The sequence below is a fragment of the Sphaerodactylus townsendi genome, linkage group LG08, assembly GCF_021028975.2.
Source record: "Sphaerodactylus townsendi isolate TG3544 linkage group LG08, MPM_Stown_v2.3, whole genome shotgun sequence".
NCBI classification, from domain to species: Eukaryota; Metazoa; Chordata; class Lepidosauria; order Squamata; family Sphaerodactylidae; genus Sphaerodactylus; species Sphaerodactylus townsendi.
In genome coordinates this window covers 32,052,730-32,065,288 of record NC_059432.1, presented here as the reverse complement: position 1 = coordinate 32,065,288, position 12,559 = coordinate 32,052,730, and the positions used below count along the sequence as shown (strand labels likewise).

At 45.9% G+C, this 12,559-nt stretch overlaps 1 protein-coding gene across 3 annotated transcripts in view; it reads left to right on the top strand.

Moving 5' to 3' along the window:
- The window catches only part of PRKG1 (protein kinase cGMP-dependent 1), a 916,981-nt gene that overhangs the window by 589,248 nt on the left and 315,174 nt on the right, over nucleotides 1–12,559 (top strand). The gene's annotated exons all lie outside the window — the stretch shown is intronic.

The following is a 12,559-nucleotide window of genomic DNA, read 5'->3' as shown; positions in this document are numbered from 1 at the left end:
TCCACAGCAGATTTGTCACTGTGTATCAAACTGGCAAAACTGTAAACAAAGATTCAGTTTTGTGAATAATTTACAGAGTAAATACATTGAATCCATTCCCAGTATGAATCTAATAAAGTTCTGATTAATTTTAAATAGTTAAAAATTAATCCACTAATAATAAACATGCCTACTGTTCCAATCCTGCCCTGTGTTGCTGGAAGCTGGTGGTGCATCCAGAAGAACACACACACACGGAACTGCATTATACCGCATCAGACCATTGGTTCATAAAGATCAATATTGTCTATGCAGGCTGGCAGCATAGGGTTGCCAAATTCCAGGTTGGGCCTGTAGTTCTCCTGCTGTTACAACTGTTCTCCAGACAATAGATATCAGTTTCCCTGGAGAAAATGGCCACTTTGGATGGTGGACTCTATGGAATTGTACCCTACTGATCACCTTCCCTTTTGCAGGCTTGACCCCCAAGATCTCCAGATGTTTTCCAACCAGAGTTGACAACCCTAAGTAACTCTTCAGGGTTTTATGTAGTGGTCTTTCACATTACCTCCACTCCAACCAGATTAAAAAAAATTGAAAAGGCAGGGATTGAACCTAAGACCTTTTGCATGCCAAGCAGATGTTCTACCACAGAGTCTCAGCCCTTTCTGAATTAGATGTATTAATGCCGCAATATTTTTTTAAAAAACCCTTCAGCTGTTACTTCTTTCTACACACCAGCATGTTATGAAGTTTTGTGCTGGTCTAGAAACAGCATATGGACTGGGATGAGCACCAGAAAAGAAGCTATCACATAAACAACACAGAGAAAAAAACCTATGTAATGAAAGCTCTTTGAAACAAATAAATAAATCCTGGAGCAGATTTTTTCAGTCTTTGCCTAGTCTTCTAAGACTAGTTTTCCCCACCCTTGCATGCCACCCTCCTCCTCCTTCCCCTCCCTCGGCTAGGGTGGGTAGGCCATGTCCAGATGCCGGGCCCCCTCCCCTCCCTTGCATTCCACCCTTCCCTCCCTCCCCTTCCTGTGCGTGATGTCCTGGTGGCAGCATGCCGAATAAATAAGAGATACCCAGGCTGCTCTACATTAGCAGGCTACCAATAGGTTACAAGCTATCTCCTGGAAGCTCCTCCATTGCACTATACAGCAAATGACTTAGGCATAAATCCCACTGAACTTAGTCTTTGGGTTATATTACATGTGTCCTCTCTTCCCTCTTTTATGTCAAATCTTCCATGGAGTTAACTTAGTGAAATGAATACAGCTGTAGCCAGTTTCTTTCCTTGAGGGCTGAATAATTCAGATATAAGTCCTGATCCAGAGGTTTGAATGTGCTGCCCTCAGCAAAGAGATTTCCTTGTTCAGCTAGCTTCTCTGCTGTGGTAAACCTCGCAGGTGTGGAAGGTCAGCATGCAAATCAAGTTTTCTGCATCTGTTAGGGTTTTTTTAGACTAATGCAGCAGTATTTTATTCTAGCATTTTATTCCCCAATATATGCAGTATCGATGGCAAATGTGTTATACATGTTTTACAGTTATCAGCTTACACAGATTCTTTGTAACAATTCCTCATGTAGTAAATGGACCATAAAAGTGTTATTGTGCACAAATATTGCATATAGCTAAAAGCTGCTTCTATAAACATGAAGCTCATTTTATTTTCTGCTTCTGTATCAATAAAAAAAAATACTTAGTCTCAATCCTGCACACAGAGAAGAAAATTTTACTAGCAATATAGTGCAGAAAAAGTGGAAATTGCAAATTCTAATCAGAGGTGTAAGAAAATCTAAATCCTTGATTTTTTAAATTTACTTGCCTAAAATACATTTTGGAATTTCTTAATTGTACCATGAACTTGACTCCTCAGGATGTGCGATTCTCCACCCCCCCTACCCCCGGTTTCATTATTGCCTAAATCCTTCAATATTTGTAAGCACGATAAATCTGTCACAGCATGTTGCCTTGCACAATTCTTGGCTATTACAAGGAATGACAAAGAGTTGTGACTGGAGTGGAAATATTTTGGTTTGAATTAAATCTCAGAGGACTTTAACAAAGAAATGTGGGCAGTTTTGGTGCTGAAATCCACAGCCTTATTCTTCTAGTTATACTTTATACGTACAATTGTTCTTTTTCTGTACTACATTTTTGTGAAAAATTGAACTACAAAAGCACTGTGAAATGATATGATTTGCTATGAGGTAGAAAATAGCAAGCTGTGAAAATTCAAGGAAGTTCTTCCATATTTTAAACATTACACATTACTTCCAGAATGAGGGGAAAAAAACAGAAATTCAGAGGATTATTTTTTCCTTCAGTGTTCGTTTTGAGGCTTCTAAAATCGGTTGATTGACAGCTTGTTTTCACAACTTGTTTGTTCAACAGCAGTTTACATGATGAAATATTTTGCCATACATATTTGTCTAGAAAATTAGATGTCAGAGAATGCTTATGTTTTAAAAAGCCAGATCACCACTAACATAATACAATCCTAAGAAAGGTTCAGAGAGAGTGCTAGGCTTACAGGTTGACCATTTAATTAGATTTTATCCCACCTGTTTTTTAACAACAACCCTGTGAAGTTGAGTAGACAGAAAGAAATGGGCTAGCCCAAATTCACCCAGTAAACCTTGTGTTCAAGTCCCCATTGTGCCACGAATGGCCCTTAGACTCTGACAGTCCTACCACTGACTTTAGATTTTTGCCTGTTATCTACCCATGAATTTGGCAATCTACATTCAGAGACTGAATCTTCAGGAAGATTACAAGAAGGGTACTAGACAGTACACATTTTAATTCAAAGCAACCAAGTAGGAAAATATTTGGAAAAGTATTTATTCAGAAAGTTTGCTGTGGCTGGACTAAAACATAGAAACATAGAAACTTTCAGCCTAGAAAACATAGTCCTAGCTAGGCTTGGTCATTACCCTAGAAATTTGGCAAAATTCAGATTTATTGAGGCATAACATTATCTGTATGCCTGAATAAGACAAATAACAAATTCAAATATATCCAAAAAATCCTGGTTCGTCTGATTTTTTGTGTATTTTTTGGTGTTGTTTCACATGTTTGCCTGCAGGGGGCTCATTATTAAAGCTAGTGACACCAACATTTCAGGGTATCATCTGGACTCTGTGCTGATTATACCACCTGAGATTGGTGATGTTTGGTACAGGGGGGCCAAAGTTGTGGACCCTCAAAGGAGTAGCCCCCCTCTCCTGTTAACTCCCATTGGAAACTGTGCCTTCCTGAACCAAACTTCCCCAAATTTGGGAGGTATCATCAGAAGAGTCACCTGAAGATGCCCAGCAATTTTGTGGCTCCTAGCTTAACACATGCACCCCTGACAGGCATCCCAAGGTAAGTATTGGGGGGGGGGATTCTCTGTGGAAGTGGATTCTTCAGGGTTTTTAAAATTTCTTTAAACATTGCTTAAAGGGAGTTCAAGCTGCTTGAACTCCCTTTAAACAATCTTAAAGAAAAAACCAACAAAATAATCCACTTTGGGGGGAGAATCACTCTCCCCTCTTGTCAGGAGGAGCCTGCACCTCATGGATCTTTAAGATCCACGGCATGCAGGCTTCAGCTGACAAGAGGGGGTTAGAATCACTCTCCCCTCTTGCCAGGAGGAGCCTTCCTCAGGCTCTTGCCGAGGAAGGGGGGAAGTGGTGGCATTTGAGAATCATTTAAACAAACCCAGAATGCCCCCGAATACATAGAAGCCAATCCAAATGCTTTCTATTTGGATCGGCTTGTATTTGGGCATAAGGAATTTAGGTGAATATTGCCCGAATACGCTCGAATAGGCCGCGATTTGGCCTGAATACGTGATTCGTTTTATCCGAATCAACCCTAGTCCTAGCTCATAGCATTGCAGGTTCACCCATATTCAAAATACCCACACTGCAGTGAAACTTCACTGAGTGACATCTGGCCTGTCACTCTTTCTACCTAACCTAAGTTGTTGTAGTGAGAATAAAATGGAGACATGGAGATCAGTGTTGCAAACTGCTTTAGGATAAAGTGGGTCTAATGAGGAAGCTCTTAAAATTCTGGGGCTCAATAGCTATTACTGCAAAGGATAGTTACATCAAAAGACAGTTGCATTTTACTGTCACCTAATCTGAGAGGAGATAAGCAAATGGCAAATTAATTTCCAGGAAATGTGAGACATGAAGTTCAATTGTTGTCTAAGAATTATTCACATTTTAGGATCCCGGTTAGGTTTAATACATTTCTTGATCTAGCCCATGTCTCCAGAACTCTAACTGCAGAGTAGACCATTCTTTGACTCATATGGAACAAGTAGGATGAGAAGAGAAGGGAGGGAGTATTTTTTAAATGATGTCTATATTTTTAAACACATTAATAGTACAATCTTAAGAATATTTTCCTGCAAGTAAGCTCCACAGATTAACCTGATCTGTTTAGGATTGCTCCCTTAAATTCTTATAATTCTGTTATTGGTATTTGAAATGATAAAGTGTTAGTGTCTATATCTCGACATCCACATTTTCAGCACCATCATGGTTCTTATTTTCTATTCAGTGCTTGGCAGCGGGGTGGGGGGGATCAGGTTGCAGGGAAGAAATGAGGTGACTGAATACACTGATTAAGTTATTATCTTGCCTTTTTATTGTGCAATCAACTGCTGATAATCACTTTTCTTGAGCTTGATTTCTATCCTCCTAAAAGAAAAAAGGTGATCTCTGTAGAATCAAAGCTCATTGTTTAAAATAGACCTCAAGACAACAGTTGTTTTCAGGTTGTACCAAATGCTATGTTTCATGCAAGAAAGTGTCTTCTATTAAAATGTCAGACAAGAGAGCTTAATCAATAGCTTTAATGGCAAACTTTGGAGCAAAGGAAAATGAAGATGGTAGTAATGTACCTGTTTCTCCAATGTATTCCTTTCCCTCTCAGGGCCAAAATACACATTAGTATTTTTAAATAGTTCAATCTTTGTTGTGTTGAATGCACAGTGAACAGCAAAAATGGGGAAGTAACCCATCACTAGCAAGATTGTTTCTGACAAGAAAGTGGGTTGAGGTGGAAGGTTGGGCATTTTGAATAAGAAGACATTTTTTTAATAAGAAGACATTCCCAACTGCTATGTGGCTTCAGAGAACCGCAACGTTCTCTGGACTCAACTTTTTAAAAACAGTAATGTGTAGTTTGGCCCTCATATGTCTTGAATTCTGAAAAGCTCTTACCTCATCATTTCACCTTTCTCCCTCTACAGAATTTCTGTAGTTCTCCTAAACAACAGACTATACTCTTTACTTCGCCCTGCTGGTTGGATGTCACCCAGCTGTAAACACATATGAAATGCTGCGGTCCAGAATATGGTGGCCCGCCTTCTCACGGGAGGTAAAGGGAACCCTTATCTCCCTTATTAGTCTATGAAACGACGGGAGATAAAGGGAACCCTTATTAGTCTATGAAATGACACAGAACTTAGCAAAGTTAAAGCACTGATAGAGAGGAAGACATATCTCTTATAAAAATCTAATTTTTTAAATGAAATATGTCCTTATTTTATGGGTTTATAATAAAAAAATAATCCTATGGACCCTCTTCTGCAAAACAAATATTATGAAATGTAAATGATTACATCAATGCTTCTATAAACATTAAACTAATTTTAACTGCAATTTGTTGCTTATCGTAACCATCTATCTTTTAGACTTTTCAGTAACTTGTAGTTCTGAACAAGAGAGCATTGTTATTAGGCATAAGACTACCTCATATGTGAACCACAGAAATTGAATACTGCAGCTTACAAAAACGCTCCCAATTCCAGTCCTTGTATAAGTCCTGGGGATCTCCTGAAATTACAACTGACCTCCTAACAACAGGCATCAATTCCCCTGGAGAAAATGGCTGCTCTCAATGGGGAACTGTGCAGTGGTGGGATTCAAAAATTTTAACAACAGGTTCCGATGGTGGTGGGATTCAAACAGTCGCGTAGTGCCAAACGGAGCAGGGTGGGGCACAACATGGCGAGGGCATGGTCTGGGCGTTCTGGGTGAAGGGATTTCCAGAGCAGGGTGGGCGGTACTGCAGCAGGGGCACTGGGCAAAATCTCCCCACTCCACCCCAATGCCACCTGGGTAGACAGTTTTGCAAAATGGAGCCAAGCACTGAGCAAAAACTCCTCTCCCCATCCCCATGCCACCAGGGTAGAAAGATTTGCCCACAGAAACCAAGCACTGGCCAAATTCTGCACTTTCCATCCCCATGCCACCAGGGTAGAAAGATTTGCCCACAGAAACCAAACACTGGCCAAATTCTGCACTCTCCATTCCCATGCCACCAGGGTAGAAAGATTTGCCCACAGAAACCAAGCACTGGCCAAATTCTGCACTTTCCATTCCCATGCCACCAGGGTAGAAAGATTTGCCCACAGAAACCAAACACTGGCCAAATTCTGCACTCTCCATTCCCATGCCACCAGGGTAGAAAGATTTGCCCACAGAGCCAAACACTGGCCAAATTCTGCACTTCCATTCCCATGCCACCAGGGTAGAAATATTTGCCCACAGAAGCCAATCACTGGCCAAATTCTACACTGTCTCCATTCCCATATGCCACCAGGGTAGAAAGATTTGCCCACAGGAAACCAAACACTGGGCCAAATTCTGCACTTTCCATCCCCATGCCACCAGGGTGAAAGATTTGCCCACAGAAACCAAACACTGGCCAAATTCTGCACTCTCCATCCCCATGCCACCAGGGTAGAAAGATTTGCCCACAGAAACCAAGCACTGGCCAAATTCTGCTCTCTCCATTCCCATGCCACCAGGGTAGAAAGATTTGCCCACAGAAACCAAACACTGGCCAAATTCTGCACTCTCCATTCCCATGCCACCAGGGTAGAAAGATTTGCCCACAGAAACCAAACACTGGCCAAATTCTGCCCTCCCCATCCCCATGCCACCAGGAAGAAGGATTTGCCCACAGAAACACAGAGACTAGGTCTGCCCTCCCCATCCCCATGCCACCAGGGATAGAAAGATTTACCCACAGAGCCAAACACAGGCCAAAGGTCTGCCCTCCCCATCCCATGCCACCAGGGATAGAAGGATTTGCCCACAGAAGTGAGCCACTTTGTGGCCAAATTCTGCCCTCCCCATCCCCATGCCACAAGAGGGTGAGAACGTTTAACAAAAGCAGTTGCTTACTTTATTAATACCAGGGAGGGAACAGTCTGAGATTATTTCGTGGTGTTCCTGCTCTCCCTACTAAGGCAGGCCGGGGAACCCTGCAGTGCGAAGCTTTACCTCCTGCCAGCCCGCTGCTTGCAGGGCGGGAGCTCTCCCGGCGACCCGGCTGTACGAGGCCGAGCCGCCCGTCCCATCTTCGCCCGCCCTGCAGGAAGCAAGGGTGGGTGCATCTCGCCAGCGGCGGGCCAGACCATGCCCGAGCCGCCCGTCCCCATCTTCGCCCGCCCTGCAGGAAGCAGGGTGGGGCATCTCGCCAGCGGCGGGCAGGCCAGGCCGTGGGCTTTACCTCTGCCACCAGGGGCGGGTGCTCTCCCGGCGGCAGCCGGCCAGGGTGACCCAGGCCGGAGCAGCCCATCTTCGCCCGCCCTGCAGGAGGCAGAGGCGGGCCCATCTCGCCAGCGGCGGCCAGCCGTGGAAGCTTTACCTCCTGCCCGCCCCACTGCTTGCGGGCTCGGTGGCGGTGACCCGGCGGCCGCCCGGCCAGGCCATCTGCCCTCCCTCTTCCCCGCCTGCGGGAGGGTAGGGCCGGGCCGTGCCGTGGGCTGCCCCGGCTGCTTGGGTGGGTGCTTATTCCGGCCCGGCCAATCGAGCCGCATATCCCATCAACCGGAGCCAGGGTGGTGCCCGTGGGCTTTACCTCCTGCCAGCCCCTGGGCGGGTGCTCTCCCGGCCCGGCCAGGCTCGTGGCCGGACCCATCTTAGCCAGCCCTGCAGGAAGCAGGGCGGGCTGCATCGCCCGCGGCCGGCCAGTGGTCGCCGTGGGCTTTACCTCCTGCCCGCCTGCTTGCGGGGTGGGTGCTCTCCCGGTGGCCCGGCCAGGCCGAGCCGCCCGTCCCCATCTTCGCCAGCCCTGCAGGAAGCAGGGATCCCTCGCCCAAGGCCGGCCAGGCCGTGCCGTGGGCTTTACCTCCTGCCCGGGCGGGTGCTCTCCCGGCTGACGGCCAGGCCGAGCCGCCGTCCCCATCTTAGCCCGCCCTGCAGGAAGCAGGTGGGCGCTCCCGGCCGGCCAGACCGAGGAAGAGCCGAGGCGCGGGCCCATCTTCGCCAGCCCACAGGGAAGCAGGCGGCCAGGCCGTGCCGTGGGCTTTACCTCCTGCCTGCCCCACTGCTTGAAGGGGCGGGTGCTCTCCCGGCGGCCGGCCAGGCCGAGCCCCCGTCCCCATCTTCGCCCACCCTGCAGGAAGCAGGGCGGGCGGCCAGCGGCCAGCCAGACTGGAAGCCGGAGCCGTGGGCTTTATCTCCTGCCCGCCCTGCAGCAAGCAGGGCGGGTGCTCTCCAGCCAAGGCCAGCCAGGCCAGCCGCGGCTTGCCTCCACCTGCCAGGCGGGTGCCTCGGCCCGGCCGGCCAGGCCCAGCCGCCGGGCCCATCTTAGCCGCCCGCCCTGCGGCAAGCCAGCAGCGCCTAAGGGCCAGGCCATGCCGTGGGCTTTACCTCCTGCCCGCCCCGCTGCTTGCAGGGTGGGTGCTGTTCCAGCAGCCGGCCAGGCCCAGCTGCCGTCCCCATCTTCGCCCGCCCTGCAGGAAGCAGGGCGGGCGCACCTCTCGCCCAAGGCCAGCCAGGCCGTGCCGTGGGCTTTACCTCCTGCCCGGGCGGGTGCTCTCCTGGCGGCCGGCCAGGCCGAGCCGCCGGGCCCATCTTCGCCCGCCCTGCTTCCTGCAGGGCGGGCGCATCTCTCGCCCGCAGCCGGCCAGGCCGTGCCGTGGGCTTTACCTCTTGCCCGCCCCACTGCTTGCGGGGCGGGCGCTCTCCCGGCGGCCGGCCAAGCAGATCCGAGCCGCCGGGTCCATCTTCGCCTGCCCTGCAGGAAGCAAGATTTGCCCACAGAAACCAAACACTGGCCCAATTCTGCACTCCCCATCCCCATGCCACAAGGGTAGAACGTTTAACAAAGCAGGGTGGGCGCATCTCTCGCCATGGAGGGGAGGGGGATTAATCATTAACAGACTTGCTGGGTCAGTTGAAGTTGAAGTTAATCATTAACCGGCAGTTTGCAGAACTGAGGAAGATTTATCAAAGGAGTTGAAGTTAATCTTTAACAACCGGTTCCCCGAACTGAAGAAAATTTAACAACCGGTTCTATTGAACCGGTGCGAACCGGCTGCATCCCACCTCTGGAACTGTGTGACATCATACCTGCTGAAGTCCCTCCCCTCTACAAATTCCACCCTCCCCAAATCTCTAGGGCATTTTCAATCCAGATTTGGCAACACTACTCATGCTGGATGTAACCAGTTGTCCTGGAGGGCCAACAATCAAAGCACAGAAAGCAGGGCCTTCCCCTGTTCCTCCTAGCACTGATTTTCAGAGATCTAATCTCAGGTATGCAGTGTAAATAATTCCTTCACTGTACAAAGCTGCATACCTAAATAAAGCAATTTTCATGTCATAATTTATGAGTGACAACACATGATTTTACTTATACAGATGATGTTTCTTTGCAGGAAAATGTCACACTTGAAGTGGTTCCCGAGGAGACCATATGGCCCAAATTTTATAAGAACAGCTGGGCTTCTGCCCTCCTGTTCCATTCTGCACTATTACTTTAAGTGCAGCTGGAAGTCTGGACACATGAGAATTATTCTTGCAAGAGGTTTGCTAGTAAATAACTGGCAGTACAAAGGTGGTTTTTCACACCCAGCACACAGGCAGTGGAGCAGAACTGAGTCAATGTGCCAAAATAATCAAACTGTTGTTTTTGCACTGCCCATTTTAAGATTCTTTCTCCCTTGGGTCAGTTGCTTTAAAGAGAACTCTGCAGAGTATTGAGATGGTGTTTGTAGAACTTTATCACTTGGTGTTTGTAGAACTTTATCACTGTGTAAGGCAGTTTCATATTCACATCTCAGGTAGGGGAGCACTGAGCAATGATTAGTAAAATATGCAAGGTGGCTTGTGTTACATTTTCGTATACAAGAACCAGTTAATCTGGACTGATTTTTTTCAGAAGTGTCTCCTGTATTGCTAATATGTCCTCAGTAAAAGAGGACATAAGGTTTGTTAAGTACTGTTTGTGCCTTTTCTGTCACATTTTAAAAACGGATCACTGGTTTTACGCAGGGTGAAATTTGAATAATGGAAGCTCACAACTTTTCCTTAACAAGTCTTTGGGGATTTATAGAGCATGCCTTAGGCCTACTTACAGGTGGTAAAGTGATTTTAAATGAGGTATTCACTGTTTTCAACATTTTTGATTAGACGACTATCCGCTGGTTCTGTACTCTCATCACAAAGTTTGGGAACATCTATGAAACACTCAATTTAATGCTAATGGAAGTTACAGTTGAAGAATCCATGCATATCAATAAGAGATTATACTGCAAGCTTGATGTAATTCAGTGGGAAAGTCAGTTATGTTCTGAGTTAAGTGAGAGAATAGAACCATCTCAGTGGCAACCCCCCCCCCCCCCAGAAAACAAGAAATGGACAAATAGGAATACCTACCCTCAATAACCAGCTGCACATTAAAAAAAAGTCAGTTTTAAATGGATACCATAATGTTTATGATCCACAAAGAAAGAATTGGGAACCACAGAGGAGTAAGGTGTGGTTTCTTCTGTCAAAAATGTGCAGGATCCAAAGTGTTGCTTACAGGAGTGTCTGCATTTTCAAAGCTGTAGACTTCGAAGGCACTCCTGAAGGTTTCGCAACAGCGGGAATGGCAAATTAGTACACCCCTTCCACAGAAGGAACTCTGTTCTAAAGTTTTAAGGGTTCAACCCAATATCAGTGGGTCATTACCTGCTGATGATTAGTCTACACAATTATTTCCAGCACTGTATTTCTACATGTTTGTTAGGAAGAGATCTTCTGAATCAGATTTCCAGAAATCTTCAGGCTGTCTGCTGTCTCGCTTTTTAACAAAAAGTAAGGGTGCCCTGCTGGATTTTTGTTTATTTCTAGTATGGTGTTTGAATTATCCTAATTTTTAGCAGGGATTTTGTTCATTTACCTGACACAGTTGTGCACGGACAACATTTTATGATGGTGAAAGGTGCTATGAAATGGTAGCGTATGGTGACCTTGTAGGGTGTTCAAGGCAAGAGACAAACAGAGGTAGTTTGCCATTGCCTGCCTTTGTGTTACAACCCTGAACTTCCTTGGTGATTTTCTATCCAAATACTAACCAAGGTCAACTCTGTTTAGCTTCCAAGATTTAACAAGATCAGTTTAGCCTGGGCTATGTATGTTAGGATTAACTACAAGATGTGGTGGAACAGCCACCCTCTGGCCTGCAGATGCTGTTTCGTCTTGCCCTCCAAGGCATCTGGGCACCTGTGACTGTCCAAGGTGTCTGCCTGACACAGTCACCCACCTGGCTTTCCCAGCATCTGAAGGGACCTTTCTCTCACTCACTGCCATCACCTGGTCTTTATAGGAACTACCCAACTGAGAAGATCAGGGTGCCCAGATTCCCTTCTCTGTGCTACCATTCTAATGTCTCACCTTGTGCCCTGTGTCTCCAGCTACCCATGAGGTTACCATGGTGGGGACAGTTTACTGACTTGGGTGCCTCTGGTGAAGTATCATGAATACTTTATTACGGTCATGGACCAAAAATGCCTTAAGCCAATTTATAAATTTTAATTAGTTTTATCAATTAGGTCAAGTCAATTTAGTGCTACGGAATTTAAACACTATTGAACAGAAATTGTATAATAACAATAAATAAGTATATACAAATGGAACTGAACACCATCAATATCAGTTATCTTAGAAGATTGTGGTGTCTAAACTTAATCTTTCCTTCTTCCAAATAAAAAAGAACAGAACATTAGAGCCTGGATTCTAACATATAATTAAACCATGAATTACAAGACAGTTTAGGAAGAGTGGCCAGCAAGGATGTTGTGGGTTTTCCAGGTTATATGACTGTGTTCCAGTAGCATTTGCTCCTGATGTTTTGCCTGCATCTGTAGCTGGTACATGTCAGCCACAGATGTAGGTGGAACATCAGGAGAAAATACTACTCGAACACGGTCATGCAACCTGGAAAACCCACAACATCCTAGTGATTCCAGCCATGGAAGCCTTTGACAATACAGTGACCATCAAGTTTTAGTAATCTTCCAACTATGATTTAGGCTCTGAGTTGATCTAAACATCTTTCAAACCCTTAACCACACTTCCTTATCCTTTCTGCATTGACAGGAACTGAGTAATCTATGTGATTTCATTCATATCACTTTTATTGGCTAAGATTTTTTTTAGTTATAGGAACATATCATGGGGCTCACTGTGATTACTGTACTTAATTATAGTTTTTGCTATAACTGCCATTTGAATTCTTTTTTTAAAAAGCTGCCATAGCCTTTGGTACCCTTTTTCCTGTTTCAGGT